Source organism: Silurus aristotelis, assembly GCF_946808225.1.
Source record: "Silurus aristotelis genome assembly, chromosome: 2".
Taxonomy (NCBI): Eukaryota; Metazoa; Chordata; class Actinopteri; order Siluriformes; family Siluridae; genus Silurus; species Silurus aristotelis.
This window is the reverse complement of record NC_139575.1, coordinates 14,790,251-14,812,135: the sequence shown is the minus strand read 5'-3', so window position 1 is coordinate 14,812,135 and position 21,885 is coordinate 14,790,251.

Here is a 21,885-nt window from a genome sequence, read left to right as displayed (position 1 = left end):
TAAGGAAACATTTCAGTGTAATCACTTTAAATAAAAATGCATTAAGCTAAAAGTTTACTGTCCTTCAGTGTTCAGTTGTTACCTGAGACACCTGAAGGACCGGAAGTTTTTTTCAGGCTGATTCAGGGACTGAAGAATTAAGAGTGAAAGCTTTGAGTCTGGCAGAGTTTTATTGGGAAAGTAGGAGAGCTGGATTAGGGCCCGAGTGAAATCAGAATAACAAAATAGTGTTCAAAGTGCCCAACATGCAGGGAAGAGCCTGCTGAGCGCAATATAAAAGTAGGGGTTAAGCTTATTGTAAACTCCCTCTGCAAAGTTCCAGAGGTAGACGTTACATATGATTAGAGGACCTTTGGTGTGGAGGTCCTGTTGCGCCACTTCCGTTCCAGTTGAGCATTGCTAATTTCTCAAAACCCCTGGCCAGAGCTGCCTTTTTTGTACTTTTTTTTTAGCCACTACCTCCTCTGTGATTTCATTTAGATGTACCCTCTTTCTTATTTCAGACGGATAAATTGAATACTGAATCAGCTACAGTATTTTAGTCAAATTCTCGAATGTTTAATCCTGCTTAGAGAACTCACAGTGTGAAAGGAAATTTAAACTGGGCTGCTAAACAACTTATATTCATTTCCACTTTATGAACTTTACTTGTTTCAGTTTACTTTTTTTAGTTTAGTTATATATTTTTTTCTTTGTTATAATTGTCACCCACTTGCAGGCAAATTATATTATTTTAATCATTATGTTATAATTAAAATAAACCAAATACAGAACCAATTTTTCTAGACAGCCCAGACAAATCATTCCTAATGTGAGAAAGTGAGATGAATTAGAAAGAGCAGGAGTTTGTTAGTTAATGTGCAAAGCTTTGACTACGTTAACCAAGTGAATTATGTCTTCATTGAAAGCCTCTCGTCCTCTTGAATATGTTTGCGAAGCAACGCTCAGCATTCTCGTGGACCACTGTTTGCGTGGGTATTACGTCTTCTTGAAGTGTGGCCTCCTCCCTCCAGAGCCATTGATATCCTTCTATTGATCAATGGAGGCTGCGGACAGACCCACCAGGATAAAAGTGACTCCCGCTAATCACCCAGTAACTCTGAGTTAGGTGGGGTGGAGAGCAGAAAAGGTCCAGACAATACCCTGCATTCAATTTTCAATTTCAATTCAATTTCCAGACGTAAATAATATTCTACAGACCCCAAAACTCTGACACATATACATTTCTACTTTCTCCATATAAGACTAATGTTAATGGGAATTGCTGAAGGTTAGCTGATTGTTCAGCATGTATTAATAGTCACAGTCGGACAGGTTGTTATTCATGCTGTGCTGGATGACCTTTCCATGTGTGAAAATTACAGCAAGAACCCCCCCTCCCACACCCACACCCCATCCACAAAGCACATAATACAGCCCAATTAAAGGAGAAGACAATCTGTACCTTACCTCTCAACACCACTAGAACACCTCCTAATAGATTCTAAACTTAAATTTTTTCATATTGGGTTCAAATTTTAATTCAAAAGCAGCTGGTTGGACAAATTAAACAGCTTTGAAATGTGCCTTTGTAATTCTTTGACAGTGTCTAGTAGTGAGAATGCACATTATACATGCCATACAAAATTATGTGTGTTCTTCATAATTTTCTTTAATATATATATATATATATATATATATATATATATATATATATATATATATATATATATATATATATATATATATATATATATATGTGTCACACATTAAAATTACGTGTTAATGCAAATACACTTTAATGACGTCCTTTCTTTGCTTAGATAATATAAAAAACTCCACCAAAATAGTTTTTAATAGTTTTTAATCACTCAACATTTTACTGATGTCAAATCAAACACCAAAGTCCGTTGTCCTATCAGTGTAACTGGTGTACTATCAGTTCATTACATAAAACACTGTTTTAAGTCACAAAAGATGTGTTGTCCAAATGGGGCCATTGTAAGAAAAAACATGTCCTCCTAAACCTTCATTAGAATGAAGAGTTCAAGCTCAGCTCATGGGCTGAAACTAAAGGTGCCGCCTCATCAGCCACAAACAGACAACATGATTTACTTGCATCTATAATTGTGCTTCCTCTTATCCACTGTTACATCAGTTAATGACAGTGAAACTTGAAGCCCTTATCTTGGGTAGTTTTAATGAGACCCCCTTCTTTTAAAGACCACAAAATGCCACCAATTTAAGTTCTGACAATTTTCTCCACTTCCACTTGAGAACCACCTAAGGAGAGGAGAAATCATCGCACTGGCCAACGGCGGCGACAGTTAAAGAGGAAATCAGCATGGGTCTGCTTCCACAGAATGGCCAGCCCCAGATTAAAATTCAGGGAATAATAGCTTTCTGTCATATGCTTGTCATGATGGCCTCACACCAACTTTTAATTAAGCTAAAAAATAGTTTTTTCCTATAATTCAGTGTGACCACTGAAACAAGAAGAGAAGGTAAAGAGAGAAAGAAAGAATGAAAGGTAAGTGAAATTCTCTTTTTAAAATAAAAGTTCACTTTTGTTTCAAGACGCGAGAATTTTTATATTTGTCCTTATTTATCAAAAGGGAACAATTTTCAAGTCAGCATAAATTAGCAAGCAAAACGAACTCTTTTTCCTTTAAGGTGTATTTTAATTTTGTACTTCTGCCTTTGTGTTTCTCAGACACAGTTCAATCTGAGCTCCAATTGCATCTCATTGTCTTGGGATTGTGTCTTTCTCACTGCTCTCTTTAGGGCCTTAAGATCTTTGTAGCTCTCACCGCTTCTTCAAAACAGAGATCACAAGCTTAGTTTGCACTAATCTGTTTGCACTCCTTACAAACCCCAAATGAAACCTATCTGAAAGCAATCTGGATCGGTTAGCTGGTGTAAACGAGAAAGTGTTATCTGACAGAATGCGTTTGTGCAGGGACCTCATTGCACCAGACTAAAAAATTGATTTTCCCACAAACAGATGAGTTAAGAATGTGTGCAATATACAGATCCATTACAGCACTGGAAGAGATATTTGCATGAATGTATTGTTCTTGTGCAGCTACTAAAACTGTATATAAATAGTTAATTTAGGAAACATTAACCTGTACAAATGTAATGTGAATCCAAACAGGAAAAAAAACTGTTACGTACACAATGCTTAGTTGTGAGTCATATACATATTACTAGACGTTTTGTTAAAGTGACTTTTTTTTCTTTTTAGGATATGACTATCCTTGTAGAGTTTGTCACAGAATATATAATCATGTCAACGTTTCTTGATATACAGTAGTGCATTTTTCTCTGGTTACATAATATGCTAGTTCTTTAATAATATACAAATAAACAAACAGGCAACCATCCATCCATCCATCCATCCATCTATCCATTCATTCTTCCATCCATCAATGAATGTTGGAAAATCTTTAAACTGGCTCTTTTTTACTGACACACTAATGCAGAAGACATTCAGAGCATTGGAGTTTTAAACAGAACTGTATTTATGTTTTAATTGATTGCCTTGCTATGTAGCAATTTTTTTTCTTGCACTCTACCAGTGTAATAAAAAGAATTGAGCCCATACTATTTATATTTGTCATTACTGGAAAACAACTATTTGTATTTACTTGCACAAGGCAGATGAACAAAAAGTCTTCTTCTGGTTTACACTATGCATTCTTCACTAAATAAAGTGTTATTTGGGCACTATAGGTATATTGTGTTACAACATCATCACAGGACACTGAGATAAACCTTTAACATACCCCCAGCCGCCAAACTGTTGTTTTTCATTGAAAATTACCTGGGAAACATACACTACTAAGTTTAACTTTAAACGCCCAGTTCAGCCATGGAAGGATTGTTCTTTTTCCTTTGGTTTTAAAATGACGCCTGTATATCCATCCTTCAATCCATTAATCCCTGTCTCTGCAGATATACTGTTTCACACAAGGGAATTAAATGGGGAAAATCAGTTATATATGCATTTTGGGCACGAACTGACACTTATAGTTCAGTCAGATCATACACATTATGCCAATGAGGAATTCAGGAGTAAATGTTCAAAAACTGAATGTGAAAATGTACAGATCATATCTGAAAATTGCAATTTCAATAAGTGAAAATTGCATGTCCATATTCGAGGTACGTAATTTCATGTCAAAATGTTCTTTTTCTTCTTAAAATTCCCTAGGAGGGAGTGCTTAAATAAAAGACTTGAACTGGATAAAGCTCCCCATTACTTGTTTAATGCAATTTGCTAAGAAAGTTCATTTATGACCCAGCAAACCACCATTAGGATGCATTTATCAATAAACTTTAAAGCACATCTGTCTGTTGCTCTTAACAAGGGAGTTTTATAAATGCCATACTTTTAAATGTATATTAGGACCAGTACAAACATGAGCCCATGATAATATACAGATTTTAGAGTGGGAATAGATGTCTGACTAATTATGGGTCTTGCTTAGTCAAGTCAACCAATATTGCCATCACAAACATATACAATGTGTCTGGTCAAAGTGTCTTGTTTATTGTATATGAGCAGGAAATATTGTTTCTTGATTTAAAATTAACCAAAGAATGCAAGGTTTAACATGTAGCTAAATATGTTCTAACATTTTGACGAAATGTTCTAACATTTACAGATTGAATATCTGTAAAACTAGTATTTGTTTTCTGGTCAAACAATTTGCCTTTAATTGCCTCAGTTAAAAAAAACAACAGCATTTATTTGAAGAAACCAGTAATAAAGTAGAGTGAAACTGTTATATAATAAAAAAACTAATAACACAAATAATATATATATATATATATATATATATATATATATATATATATATATATATATATATATATATATATATATATATATATATATATATACACAGTGAGAAAAATAAGTATTTGAACACCCTGCTATTTTGCAAGTTCTTCCACTTAGAAATCATGGAGGGGTCTGAAATTGTCATCGTAGGTGCATGTTCACTGTAAGAGACATAATCGAAAAAAAAATCCAGAAATCACTAAATATGATTTTTAAACTATTTATTTGTATGATACAGCTGCAAATAAGTATTTGAACACCTGTCTATCAGCTAGAATTCTGACCCTCAAAGACCTGTTAGTCTGCCTTTAAAATGTCCACCTCCACTACATTTATTATCCTAAATTAGATGCACCTGTTTGAGGTCGTTAGCTGCATAAAGACACCTGTCCACCCCATACAATCAGTAAGAATCCAACTACTAACATGGCCAAGACCAAAGATCTGTCCAAAGACACTAGAGACAAAATTGTACACCCCCACAAGGCTGGAAAGGGCTACGGGGAAATTGCCAAGCAGCTTGGTGAAAAAAGGTCCACTGTTGGAGCAATCATTAGAAAATGGAAGTCGCTAAACATGACTGTCAATCGCCCTCGGACTGGGGCTCCATGCAAGATCTCACCTCGTGGGGTCTCAATGATCCTAAGGAAGGTGAGAAATCAGCCCAGAACTACACGGGAGGAGCTGGTCAATGACCTAAAAAGAGCTGGGACCACCGTTTCCAAGGTTACTGTTGGTAATACATTAAGACGTCATGGTTTGAAATCATGCATGGCACGGAAGGTTCCCCTGCTTAAACCAGCACATGTCCAGGCACGTCTTAAGTTTGCCAATGACCATTTGGATGATCCAAAGGAGTCATGGGAGAAAGTCATGTGGTCAGATTAGACCAAAATAGAACTTTTGGGTCATAATTCCACTAAACGTGTTTGGAGGAAGAAGAATGATGATTACCATCCCAAGAACACCATCCCTACTTTGAAGCATGGGGGTGGTAGCATCATGCTTTGGGGGTGTTTTTCTGCACATGGGACAGGGCGACTGCACTGTATTAAGGAGAGGATGACCGGGGCCATGTATTGCGAGATTTTGGGGAACAACCTCCTTCCCTCAGTTGAGCATTGAAGATGGGTCGAGGCTGGGTCTTCCAACATGACAATGACCTGAAGCACACAGCCAGGATAACCAAGGAGTGGCTCTGTAAGAAGCATATCAAGGTTCTGGCATGGCCTAGCCAGTCTCCAGGCCTAAACCCAATAGAGAATCTTTGGAGGGAGCTCAAACTCCGTGTTTCTCAGCGACAGGCCATAAACCTGACTGATCTAGAGAAGATCTGTGTGGAGGAGTGGGCCAAAATCCCTCCTGCAGTGTGTGCAAACCTGGTGAAAAACTACAGGAAACGTTTGAGCTCTGTAATTGCAAACAAAGGCTACTGTACCAAATATTAACATTGAATTTCTCAGGTGTTCAAATACTTATTTGCAGCTGTATCATACAAATAAATAGTTAAAAAATCATACATTTCTGTATTTTTTTTTTTTTACAGTGGACATGCACCTACGATGACAATTTCAGACCCCTACATGATTTCTAAGTGGGAGAACTTGCAAAATAGCAGGGTGTTCAAATACTTATTTTCCTCACTGTATATATATATATATATATATATATATATATATATATATATATATATATATATATATATATATATATATATATATATATATATATATATACGTAATAAGTTATTCATTTAAGGCAATTCTTTTGTCAAATACTGCATGATTCTGTACACTCAAGTCAAGAATTTGAAGTCAAGAACTGGTCACAGAATTAAGAAATGTACAATGGATCTAAATGTACAATGATTAACTAAATGATCAGAGCTGGCAGACTGCAGTTTGGATGTAGACTAATAGTTGAAACAATGCTATAACAGAAAAATGTATGATGTATGATGAGTTTTGGACAACCGCTCACCAAACCAGAGTCATTCTCATCAGCCACAAATATTATAAAAAAATAAATATAAATAAATATAAAAGTCAGATGTGAGAGTTACAGATTTTCTACTTACATTTTTTTTTTTGCTTTTTGTTCTAGATTTTATACTTTATTTTATTTTATTAATATACACATTGCTTTATAAGCATAATATTGTGCTGGCAGTAAATATGAAAAAATGGCACTCTGGGTGAAAAAACATGACTTAACCAAAAGAAGAAAAAATTATTAAAGAAGCAATAAGAAACTGTTTCAGATGCTTTGCTAAAGATTTTTTTTTTTTTACTTTTCGTCATTCATCCAATTAAGATTGTCAATATATTTATCATTTCTATGATAACTACCAAAAATTACTAAATTAACAAGCTGTACCATTAAATTAAGTTTATACTAAGATTTAATTATGGTCTTAAACAATATACAGTATTTAGTTGCATACTTACAAAAATAAATAAACTAAATAAATGATAAATGAATAGCACATGAAAGACTACTGTTTTGTTTGTGATGCTTCTAAAAATGTCATGTCTTTTCACACAGAGGTGTTTTCTTCCCATGTTCGGTTTTCTGAACGTGTTAATTGAATTGTTTATCTGTTATTATTTTGTTTTGCATACTTATTATTTCACAATTCATCTTTAGCAGATGGTCTAGTGAAAGTGCTATTCTCATCCCAGCATTGTGTATGTGTGTGTGTGTGTGTGTGTGTGTGTGTGTGTGTGTGTGTATGCTTGTGGCCATCCGCCAGGGCAATATGGAAATGTGTTTAAATTCCACAATGCAGATTATGCTTGTGTATATTGTTATAAGGTCCTGAAAAACAGTCTTAAATGTAAGTGCTGTTAGGCGTTTTGTTTGGCCCTCCCCCCATCTCCCAGCGCATAATGGGAGAAGCGCAGATTCATAGCTTGTAGGGAGAAGTGTGGCTACATGGTGATTGTATAATATATGACATGTGGTCTGTGCAGTCTTCGTTAATTTCATAAGGAACCATCACAGCTCTGGCACACTGTTTGTGTGTCAAAGGCCCTGTTACATGCAGCTTAAATACCCACTTGGGCTATTCTATTTGCAAGAACAGAGCAGAAACATAATGAACATATTCTACATATATACAGTACATACAGTATACAGTATATAAAAAGTGTATAATGTGGAATATACTCAGTTACATTTACATACCAGTATAATGGCTAATGTGATCTCTCCATTGCTGAATTCCAATTCTGATTAAGTTAAAGGTGCAGGCCTTCAGCTGTGTGCGCACAGTGCAATCGCATTGCTCACTCAAGGTCGCGTCATTGCTAGAAGCTAGAATGGTTTTAGGTTCTTGTCTAATGTGTCACAACTCAAAGCGGCATATCACAGAATGAAGCTTAAAGGTTTAAATCCAGTAACAGACATCAAACCTTATTCACAATATGTCATTTCTTAAATGCACCTATCAGCCATAAGACTGAAGAGAAAAATGGGTTACAGAAAAGCAAGCTGGAGATATGGATAGTTTTTAGATAAATAGATAGCTAAAATGAAAGTGAGGTGAAGAGTTAAATGCATGTAGAAAAGTAAGAGACAGCGAAAGAGACAGAGAGACGGTGTTACATTAGAGTTGATTAGATAGATAAGCTTATTAAGGGGAGAAAGTTGGATAAATAGATAAAGATACAATTTATAATGAGTTTAAGTATGTGTATCTCTCCAGCCCTGAGGCCTGATTGTGCTGAATAAGCCCCATGCCCAGTCTAAGGAGGACTGCACACTAATACTCCCTGACAGTAAATGTCATCAGAATTTAAATTCCACTCTTTGCTCCCTATTGCCGAGCATGAGAGCCTCCTTTAACCTATATCAGCCACAAAGAGTGCCTCCAGGGTCTGTGATGGTTTTGCACCTCCATGTTTTAACATTTTTTTAAGCATCGGGTCACCCCCTCCACTCATCACATATGCAGAACCAGCCAGCAACCTGACAAGCATGTATGCAGCTAATTAGTGAAATTCAATTAGGCTGATCATTAGCATGGTGGACAGATCTGCTGTGTTCTCTAATAATTCTCCATCCACCCCCCTTTTTACTCTCATCCCTTGGCTAATATTAACTTAGGAGTGTCATAGATGGCTAGCCAGTGGCTCTCTAATATGTTTCTCTCCAAGTTTCACTATGAGGCAACATTCAAACAGCTCTACTCTATGTGGAATATAAAATGAATCTGAAGCAAATGAAGCAGTCGCAAATCTAAATTAGTTGGACCCAGCTGAACCAAATCAACTCAAATTTATCCTCATGTAGATAAAAGTTACTGCATTTAATTTTAAAGCTTTCGATTTTCAACAAACTTAGACATAAGCCTCAAGGGAAAGGCTTTGAATTGTCTGAGACAAATAACTCCACATTAACTCTATATTAAGTCAAGTCTTTGAATAAACTCTTTTGGTCCACTACACTTACCCTACCCTTTTGCTATTGTTATTGCACAGCCTTTCCAATGTTTTGGCTTTTGGGCAATCTCGACATTTCTCTTTTTTATTACAGGAGGGTGAATTCAATGCCCTTAAACTAAACTAAAGAGTAAACAGAAAAGCAACCACTTAAAAATAATACCTTGCACATGCAGGTTTTTTTTTTTTTCAGGTATATCTCTATACATTTGCTCAGAAATATGCAGAAGGTCGAGAAGATACATGTTTAAAGCAATGCAGCAAATAATTATTTTCCACTAACAGTGGAAATCATTTTATTCCTCTTATATTACAGCAATTTGCCAATGATTTTCTTTTTTATTTACAACAGGGCATACATTTGTATCCGTTTCATAATCACTGCATATAGTACAGCAGCTATAAAAAACAACATAATTTTTTTATTTCTCTTCCTTAAAGTAAATGAAACTAAAAACTTGTCACTTTACCAAGAATTAGCAAATGTACCACTGATTTTTACTGAGTTCTTACAGTGAAGACTTAAGAAACCAGAAATGTTGACCAATCAGTTTTAAGGATTCAACAGCACTACAGTATAAATACAAAATAGACTTAGGATCAGGCCTGCATGACACTATTAATAAAATATGCAACAATTAATCTATAACCGTGTTTAAAGATAAAAGGAGTATATTAAGAATATACATGAACAGTCCAATCCAATATGACATAGTGCTTAAGCTTTTGAGAAACATATAATGTCCTAGAGATAAAATGTACTTGTCATGTACAAATGTCCATGCTTGCTTTTTATTTTCATCCATTAGAATTCCATCTATTAAGATGCTCATCGATGTAGATAAAAAGAGGAATACATGAGGTGTTACGTGAGTCCATTCAGCTTTCCATTCTGTATGTATATAATTAAAACCCACAAAACTAAAAATTCAAAGAACACATTTCTGTTCTATATTTTATTTTCATCCTAACAAAACTAGATAATTGTTCTTTAAAACTTAACTATATCTGTCTCCATTCCTGCTGTCCCTGACACTGGAAATGTCCAGGCAGATCCACTGTTCTTCTCCAGTATAAACACTTATCCAGGCTGAAATACGCTTTTCTGCAGAACTGGATACAAAAAAGTCTTGTCTTTCACCCATTTTAGAAAGCTCTGATGTCCAAAGCATTGAGTTGAAAGTGGCCTTCTCTTTGTGTTTGCAATTTTCTGTGTAAATGTGCATTTTGTATACAGAGACAAAGAAATGGCTTTAGAATGAATCCAAGCATAAAGTGGAAAAAATATAAGCATGATGTGGGATGAGTGGTCAGTTAGGAATGTGCATTCTTTCACCTTATTTTGGACTGTCCTGTGGTTATTACTTTTATTTTTCAATATTCCATCCCTGTGTTCTACACATTATTTCTTATCATGTTATAAGCTCTTCCTCAAAGTCCACTAACTTGCTGGGCTCCAGTATGAGAAATGCACATAAATGTTATTCTCCTGTTGCTTTTGACAGGGCCCATGTTCACATCTCGCTCCAGAGTCAGGGCTAATGAGGGATCTATACTCTGACAAGTGTTGTAAAATGAATGCTCCCGGCCATGCTGAATTCTAATGGAAGACAACGATGTGTCTGTGGTAGAATGAGCATCAGGGATAAGTGTGAGCTCCACTGCCTCTCTGCCCAGTCATTACAGGCCCAGTCATTACAGGTCCATACACACACACACACACACACACACACACACACACACACACACACACACACACACACACACACACACACACACACACACACACACACACACACACACACACACACAAAATCAGCTCATTGTGCCAGCTGAGCTCTTATGTCCATGCCGTCTAACCCCTGCCTTAGCAAACCTAACAAAACATCAGCAAACTTTGTAATATCACATGATAAATGTCAGAAAATCTAGCTAAACTTGACAAGTGAGTAAATGAGACACAGCTCACTTGTGGGATGGATGTAACATCTATGCATCTACAAGCCAGTGCATATTCAACGCCTGTTTACTAGGGTTAATACAATAACTATTTTCAAAAAAAATTATAAATGATTTTATATATATATATATATATATATATATATATATATATATATATATATATATATATATATATATATATATATATATAAAGATTTGTATTTGATCCAGTAAAATAAGTATTTGATCCCCTACCAAACAGCAAGGCTTCTGACTCCCACACACTCAAATTAGTCCTGTCCCTTTAAGAAATTTAAGACACCTGTCACAGAATCAACCACTTTCATTTAAACCTCTCCACCACCATGGGCAAGACCAAAGAGCTGCCAAAGGACGTCAGGGACAAGATTGTAGACCTGCACAAGGCTGGAATGGGCTACAAGACAATCAGCAAGAAGCTTTGTGAGAAAGAGACCCTTGTTGGTGCGATAATTTGAAAATGGAAGAAATAGAAGATAAGTCAATTGCCCCTGCTCTGGAGCTCCATGCAAATTCTCACCTCATGGGGTAAGGATGTTCCTGAGAAAGGTAAGGGATCAGCCCAGACTTATATGGGAGGAGCTTGTTAATGATCTCAAGGGAGCTAAAACCAGAGAAAGCTATTGGTAACACACCAAAATCTCTCTGCTCAAGAATGCACATGAACAGGCCCATCTGAAGTTTGTCAATATCACCTGAATGATTCAGAGAAGACTTGGGAGAATGTGATGTGGTCAGATGAGCTCTTTAGCATCAATTAATCTCTCTGTGTTTTGAGGCAGAGAAATGCTGAATATGAACCCAAAAACACCATCCCTGTTGTCAAGGAGAAAGGAGGAGGTTTGTTTCTCTGCTAAGAGTACAGGAAGACTTCATCACATTAATGGGGCCATGCACTGTAGAATGTAGGATGAGAACCTCCTGGCCTCAGTCAGAACACTAAAGATGGGTCATGGATGGGTCTTCCAGCATGACAATGGCCAAAACATACAGCCAAGACAACAATCTGATGGTCTTGTGGATCATTCCAGCTGTGTGCAGGTCTACAATCTTGTCTCTGACGTCCTTTGACAGCTCTTTGGTCTTTCCCATGGTGGTGGAAAGGTTTGAATGGAAGAGGTTGATTCTGTGATTGGTGTATTTTATACAAATAAGGAGATAATATAAGGAACACTTTCCTAAAGGGACAGGAAGTCAGAATTCTTGCTGGTTGGTACAGAGTCAAATAATAATTTATAACTTTTCTTTAGTGTTTTTGTTATTATTTATTTTTTATATATTGTGTCTCTCTATGTTAAAATAATCCTACCATAAAAATCTAGACTTTTAATTTCTTTGTAAGGGGTAAATTTACAAAATCAGCAGGGGATCAAATAATTATTTCCCCCACTGTATACTTTAAATTGATAATTTAACAAATTTCAGTACATAATTTAGCAAAACAGAGCAATTTAGAGTTCTGTACTGTATAAACTATTAATTCAATAAATGAATAAATTACAAATTTATTTATATTGATAAAAAACATCCTTTAAATCTCACTGTAAACTATGAAAACAGTTAGACTTAAGTTCCAAGGCCTTATTTATAGTTACAGTATTGAGATTATTACTTGAATAAACAGGCAGACAATGCAATCTTAGTCAAATCAATTACTGATATTGTCAAGTCAAAACAGTCCATCAAAACCAAAAAATGCTAGATAGACGGGAAGTAGGAGAACCATAAACTGATTTAGCTTTTCTACCAGCATTGCTCTAGTGAGAGTACCAGAGGTAATTCAGCAAACCTTTTTATGAACCAGTCCATGTTCCACAGTAAAAACTGCACCATTATATATTTAGGTGGGTAATTTCAGATTTCCTATTGAACTGTGGAGCATTTTACATAGGTTACTATTTTAAGTAAATTCTTTAATATTGAAGCCCAGCCCAAAGATGTAACTATAGCCAATAATTATTCTAAGCAGAGGATATTCATGTTTGTATTGAACTTTTTTTTTTAATATATATATTGTGTACCTTCTTAAAGGTAATTCTTTTAGCATTATCATTATAGCTTGTAAATTTTAGTCTATAATAGTCTATAAAGTCTGTAATAACGATTTTGTCCTTCTACCTAAATAAACTGAAACATTATTGCAAATACATGCTGATGGGTAAAGTCATACATTTACTGCTATGAGCTAATATTATTTCAACTTAAATCACGTTTGATATGTGCAAGTGTATGTGGCCAAAACCCCTCAACACCAGCAGGGTCATGTGACTGAGCTCTCTTCTGTCACAAACACACAGTGACACAGTCGTCCTCCTTTTTCTGTTGTTGTTAATCTGAGCACACTCACCATGGCTGTTTACTCTCTCCAGGTTAATGTCCTTGTACAGCATGTCAGGTGAAGTGTTCTCTCCTAGCAAAGAGTGCTAAGAGAAAAACATGGCCTCTTGCCTCACCGTGTAACCGAGGTCACAAGGGTGTTTTGCTCCTCCAGCATTTTCCCAGTAGCAGTTTTTTGAGGATGTGAGTGGAGGAATGGCAAGTGTTACATATCTGTAAAGCTGATGGCCTAAAGATAGCTATTGCTAACCTTTACACATATCAGTGCCACTTAATAAAAACCTTATATTAAGGGTCAATTCTATTAGCAAAAGTATATAGAAAAATTTAAGAAAGCTTTTTCAAACACTTTTTTATGCAGACTCCACAAACTGGGAGAGGGATGTTAAAATTGCAGCTATCTAAGAAAAGGTCAGGCTTATTCATAAAAATAAAAATGATTTTGAAATGCATGACAGAGCTTTAGATCTTAAAAATGCTTAGAAAAAGCATATAAAATATGCTTAGAAAAAAAAATATTAAAATAAAAGCTTTTTTCTAGTCAGACACATGCATATGGGTGAAAAATTAAAAGAGAAACCAACACAATGTGTTTTAGTAAGGTAATGGGCCACATAAGCCAATAAGTGGTCCATTAGTTCACAAAAGTTTTGTTATTCTCAAATGTAAAATTGCATTCTACATGTCTTTGTTGGGCAGAGAATATTACATTTAGTAGGCAAATAAAGATCTGATCAATTAAAGAAACATTTATTTTAGGGCTGTTGCTATCGATTATTTTAGTAATCAAGTATTCCGTTGATTATTATAGTGATTAATTGAGTAATCGGATAAGAAGAACAATACCAAATAAGAGAGAGAAAATAGGACATATCCCAAGAACAAGTCTTTTTTTTTTTTTTTTTTTTTTTATTGACCTTTTTTATTGCTGAAATTGCATACAAGATTATCGGTGAAAACTAAACCCATTTAGGACAATTAATAGCCATATTACCTCAAAATACAAATACAGTTGTAAAAGTCACAAAGTCCATCTGCAGTGGCCCTGTAGATTAAGTTATAGGAAAATACTTGTTTAATGAAATAATTATTCTTACTCATGTAGTTATTAAATCTCGCACAGTATCGTGATGTGGTATTCTTTTCTCTGGAAAAGCTACTTGAAATTTTATTTATGTTTATCTCCAGCTTTAAAAACGTGTACCACTACCCACTTTGCGTGGTCACTGTGGAGGGATTTGTTTTTACTTTTTTGAAATTTCTAATTACTTTAAAAATGGTAAAAGCACTGTACAGTGTTTTCTTTATGTTTTCGTTTAAAATTATCCCAAACTTTGGAAACTTTCTGCTGTTTTCTTTGGTCTAAATCTTCTCCTCGCCCCTCGCTGTTTCTCCCCGTTCCTCCATTTTTTATTCTTCAGCATTCTTCAGTGTTTCCTGTCCAGAGCGCTCCAGGGTTGTCCGTCAGTAATAATGGTCCGTGGGAAACACAATGCTCTGTTTTTAATTAAATGGACTAAACAAAGGCTTAATTAATTTTTGTAATCAAATTACTCGAGGAATCATTACAGCACTAATTTATTTTCAGTTTATCTTTCACTGGGTAAAAATAATTCACTTGCATGGTTTGAAGTAAATGCATTATTTGAGAAGATATATATCGCTTAGCTGTTTCTTGCCTGAAGGATTTTACCAGAAAAAGTCAGAGCTGAGTGAACTCGTCACTGCTGGAGTTGCCACTAGATGACAATGTGTAATGTTTCCAGTGGATAGAAGCCCATGAATGATGCCCTAATGAAGTCACACATGTAGGACATTGGGCCACTGTCTGCTTAAACTCCAACTTTTTAATTATAGAGAAGTTCAGAAAGACAGGAGAAACCAGATGAAGAATTTAAACACTGTTTTTTCAATGTCCTTGCATAGGAAGCAGGGGAGGATTTTGGAGTACAGGTGTTATAGGTGTATCCACATCTTATTTCTTTTCTTACTGTTGTACCACTGTTTAAGTAAACTTTAACACATACACTCTGCTGCCAACACACAGTGTTAATTGTTATTGTCTTCTAACAGCAAACACTCAATAGTGATATAGTGAAGATCCTTTGCATGTTGTGTGTTATCACCACTAATCAGATATCACACTGTTGGCACTGTAATTCTTCCAGTAGTTTCCTACTTCTTCATAATTCAATGAAACAATAAAAAAATATTATTGGTAGCAGAATTAGGTTATTTTGTTTGTTATTGACTGACAGTGCTCTAAAACACTCTATATCTAGAAAAATCATCCTCAGATATAGACAGGTGCATTCATCTATGATACATTCGGAATTTTGCTTTACTGGGTTAAAGAATTTCATTAATCTGCTATATCATCTTCTTTTATTTGACAAATGCAGTGCATCATTTAGATAGCTAGCACCTCTGAAACCCATTTATAGCTTAAGTTAAAACAATTGAAGAGTGGCTTCTGGGGAATTAAAAAGTACATCCAGCACCAGTCTAAACAAGGTAAAAGAAAACATGGTTACATGCTGAATCTTCATTTGACTTCCTCTAGGACCTCTTGTGGGACCAGCCTTGTTTTGGAAGCGAGATAGTGCACCCTGGAATTTTGAAAATTCCAGCAAGCGCTCTGTGTGAGGTGTAAAGATGTAAATATATGCCGGGGCACAGTTTCACAGATCCACTGTGATTAGGTTGCTTTAGCAGTTTAGATGATACTTTGAAAGTGAGATTCCTCCTCTTTTTTAGCTCATTGTCACGTTGTTTTTCAGGGCCAAAGACTCTGCCTTTAATCTGTTTAGCTCGACTCAAATTGGTGGCATTGACACCTCCATGCTTTAACACTGGGTTTTCTTTTGGTCCTTGTAGAATCCCATTTCACGTAACTTAACATGCCATCTTGCTCTCTCAGGGGCAATAATTGAGTTTAGAAGAAGTTTAAACAGCTTAAAACGAAAGGAGTATACAGATGGACATTGGCGGGATTAACGCAGACGCCAGTCCAAGGACCCTACGTTGGCCACGGGATTAGGACATTACAGAAAGAATGACAGGGCTTTTTTGACACTTTATTCCCTCTCAATAACATTCTTTCACATATTAAGTTAATACCACCCCTAGGTAGCTACTTTATCATGCAGAAAATAAGACCTTAATCCAGTGGCAGTGAGTCCATCTCAGCCAGGCTTTGATGCAGTTCCTCCCCCTTCTCCTTTACGTGGGTGAGGGAAGGCCTGTGTAAGACAAAGCACCCGTGACAGGGACAATCAGAAACAGCTCAGGCCACAAAAAAAGGGAGAGAAGCTTCAATCTTTGGAATCAAGAGGAGAGGAGAGGCATCGTTGAAGTAAAAAAAAAAAATTAAGTCAAAAGAGAGTACATCAAAAGGAGCAGAAGAACAGAACAAGACAAAATGAAGCCCCTGAAGATGAAGCAACTTTTGGAGCTATGTTACGTGCCTGAGAACCGTATCGCTTTCACTCCTTTCTTCTGGTCTGATTTGAGTGCCACAGCTCGGTCCTACTGATCTTCTTGTATGGCACTTTATCTGAGGAGCACCTCTGACCTCCACCTCAATAGGCAAAGATGCCGTGGCGCGAATAAGCTGCATCACAGTGGGATGTCCGCCGATGACTTCTAACATGTCTGATAGCAGCAGAGGTGGCCAGAAATCTTCGTTTAGCTTCTTGTGAAAAGATTATGCACAGAGAGATTATAAAAGTAGCTATTTTTTTCATTATAACAGGAAGCAGCAGAAAATTGTGTGTAACATTTAAAATACTGATTAATCATAATTAGTGTATTAGTTTCTATGAAGACATTCAGAACATTTGTTTTAGGAATTGTTTTAACATTGGCAACATTATTACTCATATTAATCATATATACTCATATAGGTATTTATTTTTGGAAGCACTGTGTCAGTGACCAAACATAAAAAGGCAAATGCTTATAAAACTAATTAAAGAAATATAATAATAATAGATGTTCCTTAAGAGTTCTTAAAAGGTTAATGGTTAAGGCCTTTAATTGTAACTTTGTATGATAAGGAATCTATGCACGGTGCATAGCATCAGCAATGGTATGCCAGGGGGACAAATTAAAAAGATAAAGATTTTCTCAGAGTAGTGCAGTTATCAGTAAGTGTTTAAAAGCCAGTCTGTAAAAAAATTGTTATTGGTTAATTTGGAGGTAAATATTTTATAAAGATTATTTTAAAAATAAATTATATAAACATAACACTAATAGTATTTTATATAAATGTGTTAGAAATGCTACAGGCACCAATTAAACTACACATAAACCTTAACTGAGTAACATTCCACACAAACACATACATAAAACTTAGCAATTATTAGATCATAGAAGTTATAGAATAAATCAGCCTTCCTTAAGTAAAAAAAAAAAACTCAAACAAGACTTGACAGCTGTAAAATGTAGTTCTAATCTTTATCTTCAGCTTTGTAAAGTGTGATTCAGAGTTTACTGAATTCCTCAGACTCCAACATACTGAACCAGTAAGAGTGTTATCTCTTGCCCTAATGAATTCGGTCACCTGTCTGAACCTAAGCTGTCCATTTGATTGTCAGCGCTGTCGAGGATCCTCGAAGGAGTTTGATCCTTCCAGCAGCAGCAGATGGTTAATGTGTTTGGAGCTGGTGCTGGGAATCACTCCCCAAACTTGCAGCAAAGCGTTTGAGGGCCTAAATCCTCTGTTGCCGCTCCTAAGAAGACCATAAGCTTGAACAGAGCAAAAGAAAGGGGGCTGCTACTGGCGCTAATTACCCAGAAACCACACAGAAAGTGCCCATGTCACCCACTGAAGAGGTTCACATCCCTTCCTCCACAGATAAAAGGCGTAGTATGAAAACATTTCGCGTGGGACAAAGGAAGGAAGATTAACATAATCTGTGGGTTTGTATCCCCTATAAGCTGGCCATGTGTGAGCTGCTGCCTCTGTCTCTCTGTTTTCTCTTCTCCCACATTCACTTTTCCCCTTTACCTTCTCTTGCTTCTTCTCCTCTAAAGTCTGTTTTTGGAGGAAGCGGCACAGCGGGAACACGCTAAGCCTGGTGGTTGTATTTTTTCCCACCTCTCTGTGATCCTTCCGGCTGATAGCATGCTGCAGTTTGGGTTAATCGGACGACAGTGGGTGAAATGGAGTGTCATGCTGATGAAAGGCGTTTCTCTATCTTAAGTCACTGCTAACTACAAACTCTTGCCCTCTTTCTGCTATCCAATATCCTCTACTTTGAAATGGAGGAAGGGTAAATATGCAGAAATGTGAAACGAGTTTATCAAAGCACCCTGTTTTGCTGTGTACCTATGTAACATACAAGGGACTGCAAGTGAAGATTTTTTCTTTTTATTGTTGGTGAAATGAGAACTTTATCCAATCACTTTTTTCTACTTGGATGTCAGACGAAAGGCAAGAATCTGGTTAGAGTGAAGTAATCACTACTTTTTGCATTTTCCTTTCCTCATGCATCACTTGAAGATAGAGATCCCCCAAAAAAGGAACACAGTTAGAGAAATATTTTTAATTTATACTTAATGGATGACAATTTGCCAAGTTTTACAAACTAGCTGGCAATCCAACAGCTGACAGAGATGGAAGGTAAAGGATGGCAAATTTTTACTCACAAACATAAGAAGCCAACAACCACATCTTTTTAAACTGCTGAGCATACACATAGCAGGTATACAAACATACATAACCCCACACATAGCAATGACTGGTGTAATTCTGACTGACTCATGAGAGAGAGTGATTCTGCCCCTCCCACCCAGCATGAAAGACCAAATATGCACTTCTGGAGTCTTGCCTATGGATGACTGTGGCATCATCCTGGTTCTAATTCAATATCTCTCTAAATGCCTTTCAGTCATGTCACTTGAGAACTCTGTGGTGAAGATTGTTTCAATTAATAGGATTAATGGGGTAATGTAGAAGGCCATGTATGCTCTATTGAATAGGAGATGCTTGCGTAGGACCCAGGCATTTGTTATCTGACAAGCTAAAATGTTCTAAAGACTGACTCCCAGGCAGAGTGAATAGTACTGTCTTTTTCACAAACACACAAGCCCTCTTGCACTTCCTTCTTTTCTCTTTTCTTTTCTTTTTCTCTTTTCCCTCACTCCACACAGCAGGCATTTGGAAGCAATGCCGGTTTTTGGTACAATCTGATATTTGTCTCTTTCAAATAGTTTTCTATCAGACACTTTCAGAATTTCCATATTCAGATTGTTAGGCTGAACTGTGTATGATGACGCTTTTATTTGTCTCAAACTCACAGTAACAGCAACAGTCTTTGTGATGCTGAAAGCTGTAACAGTCTTTCTTTAATCGTAATAGCTCCACTTTTCTCCACGTCATATATCACGCTCCGTTATTTTGATATTTTTTGAAAGTATATTTGTGATAGAAACGAACAGTAGTTTACCTTAAAAAGTAAAGGGGATGTGACAGCAATGTTTTCTCTGCAATCAAAAACATTGTAAGTATGTCAAGGAAAGGAGGTTATTTCCTTTTCTTTTTCCAATAATATTTGTAATAATAATTTACTATGTAAAGAATTTGTTGTGAAAGTGTTTGAAAATGAGACCTTTTGGTTTTGATAGTTCATATAGTACACTTTCTTTTGAAGGCATATTGCGGGCCTCATTGTACGTGTGCAACACTGACAATCCCAGCGTGAGAGTGATGTATCCAAAACCAAATACACACACACACACACACACACACACACACACACACACACCATGTAATATAGTATATTTACAGAGCGTTTCCATCAGTCCTTTTTTTCCTTAACACTCACATGACTCCTCAAAGGAATCGGATAAGACAGCTACCTTTTTGTCTCTGTCTCTTTGCTTTTCTCACACGCTCACTGTCTTACTACGGGGCATACTCTCTGAGATTTGTTCTAATAATGAACATATATGTTTCACTGATAGAACTCAAAAAGGCTAACTTGACGTTATCATTGGTATTTTGGCTACATTGTGTCTGCTGCAGTGTCTTTTTTTAAGTGCAGTGTTGTTGTTTTTTAGCAAACCCATTACTCCAACCCAGGTGTTTGGCCTTGGATTTATCTTGTGACTTTCTACAATGGTGTGCACACATGGCTTTCTGTTTCTGTGTGTGTGTGTGTGTGTGTGTGTGTGTGTGTGTGTGTGTGTGTGTGTGTGTGTGTGTGTGTGTGTGTGTGTGTGTGTGTGTGTGTGTGTGTGTGTGCACGCTTGTGTGCGTTTTGTTGTGTCTCTGAATCAAAATTTGACTCATGTCAAAAGTTATTTTGTTTCCAACCAGTGCACAAAAACACAGAAAATGAAATAAATGCTGATTTAAAGAGGCCCAGTAGCTTTATCCCATACTCTGATGAAAACGTCTAAAGCACTTATTGTCACATTCTGCCGCACTGGCAATGTTAAAAACTGTTGCTAATCGACTTTTGTTCAGGCTTGTGCTCATGTCCATATGAAACAAAAAAGTGGACATCCGCATTAATGATGCTTTACAGCTCATTAAACCAGGTTAACCAGGCTACACTGGACTCTAGAGCATTACTGAGCTACTGAAACACACAGAGCCTGAGGCTAATACTCTCTGCTCCAGCCTTGAATCAAAACTTGCCACAGTCCACTAGGGCACTTTGCAATTCATCATACATGCTTTTCTAATGCAGTTAACCCACAAATTTTTTCTTTGCATTTTGGGTTTTTTTTTTTGTTTGTTTTATGACCAGTATTTATTAAGTTGTTTATTGAGTTTTTCATTGCATACATTATTTTTTGCCTTTGGGTTGAAATTATAGAAAGACTAAAGACTAGACAGATTATTTCACTGTGTTTGTCTATTTTAATCTAACATGTTGGCTATAGACATATGTTTACTTAATGTTAAGATAAGCAATACAAAATTATGCAATGGTTGTATAACCACACACCTTTTTTTCCAATCTACTCTTATTAACTCATGTCCAAACCAAAATGTTTTAGCTATTTTGACATATTTTAAAGTCTAAATTGCAGATCACTTTACCACTCTCATGTTCATGCTCATGAGTGTGGTGCATATTCTATCAAAGATGAAAGCACTGACGTGTTCCTTATGAATTGGCCTTTATGTATATTACTCCCTGAGTTGTTTTATGGCATCTAAAAAACAACCCTACAACTCTCAGGTACCAAAATCAATTAAAATGTGCTTAGGATTATAGTGTATTCTGTATTTTAATAAAAAGTGCATAAGGCAAACTAATAATGAAATATTTTCCAAATATT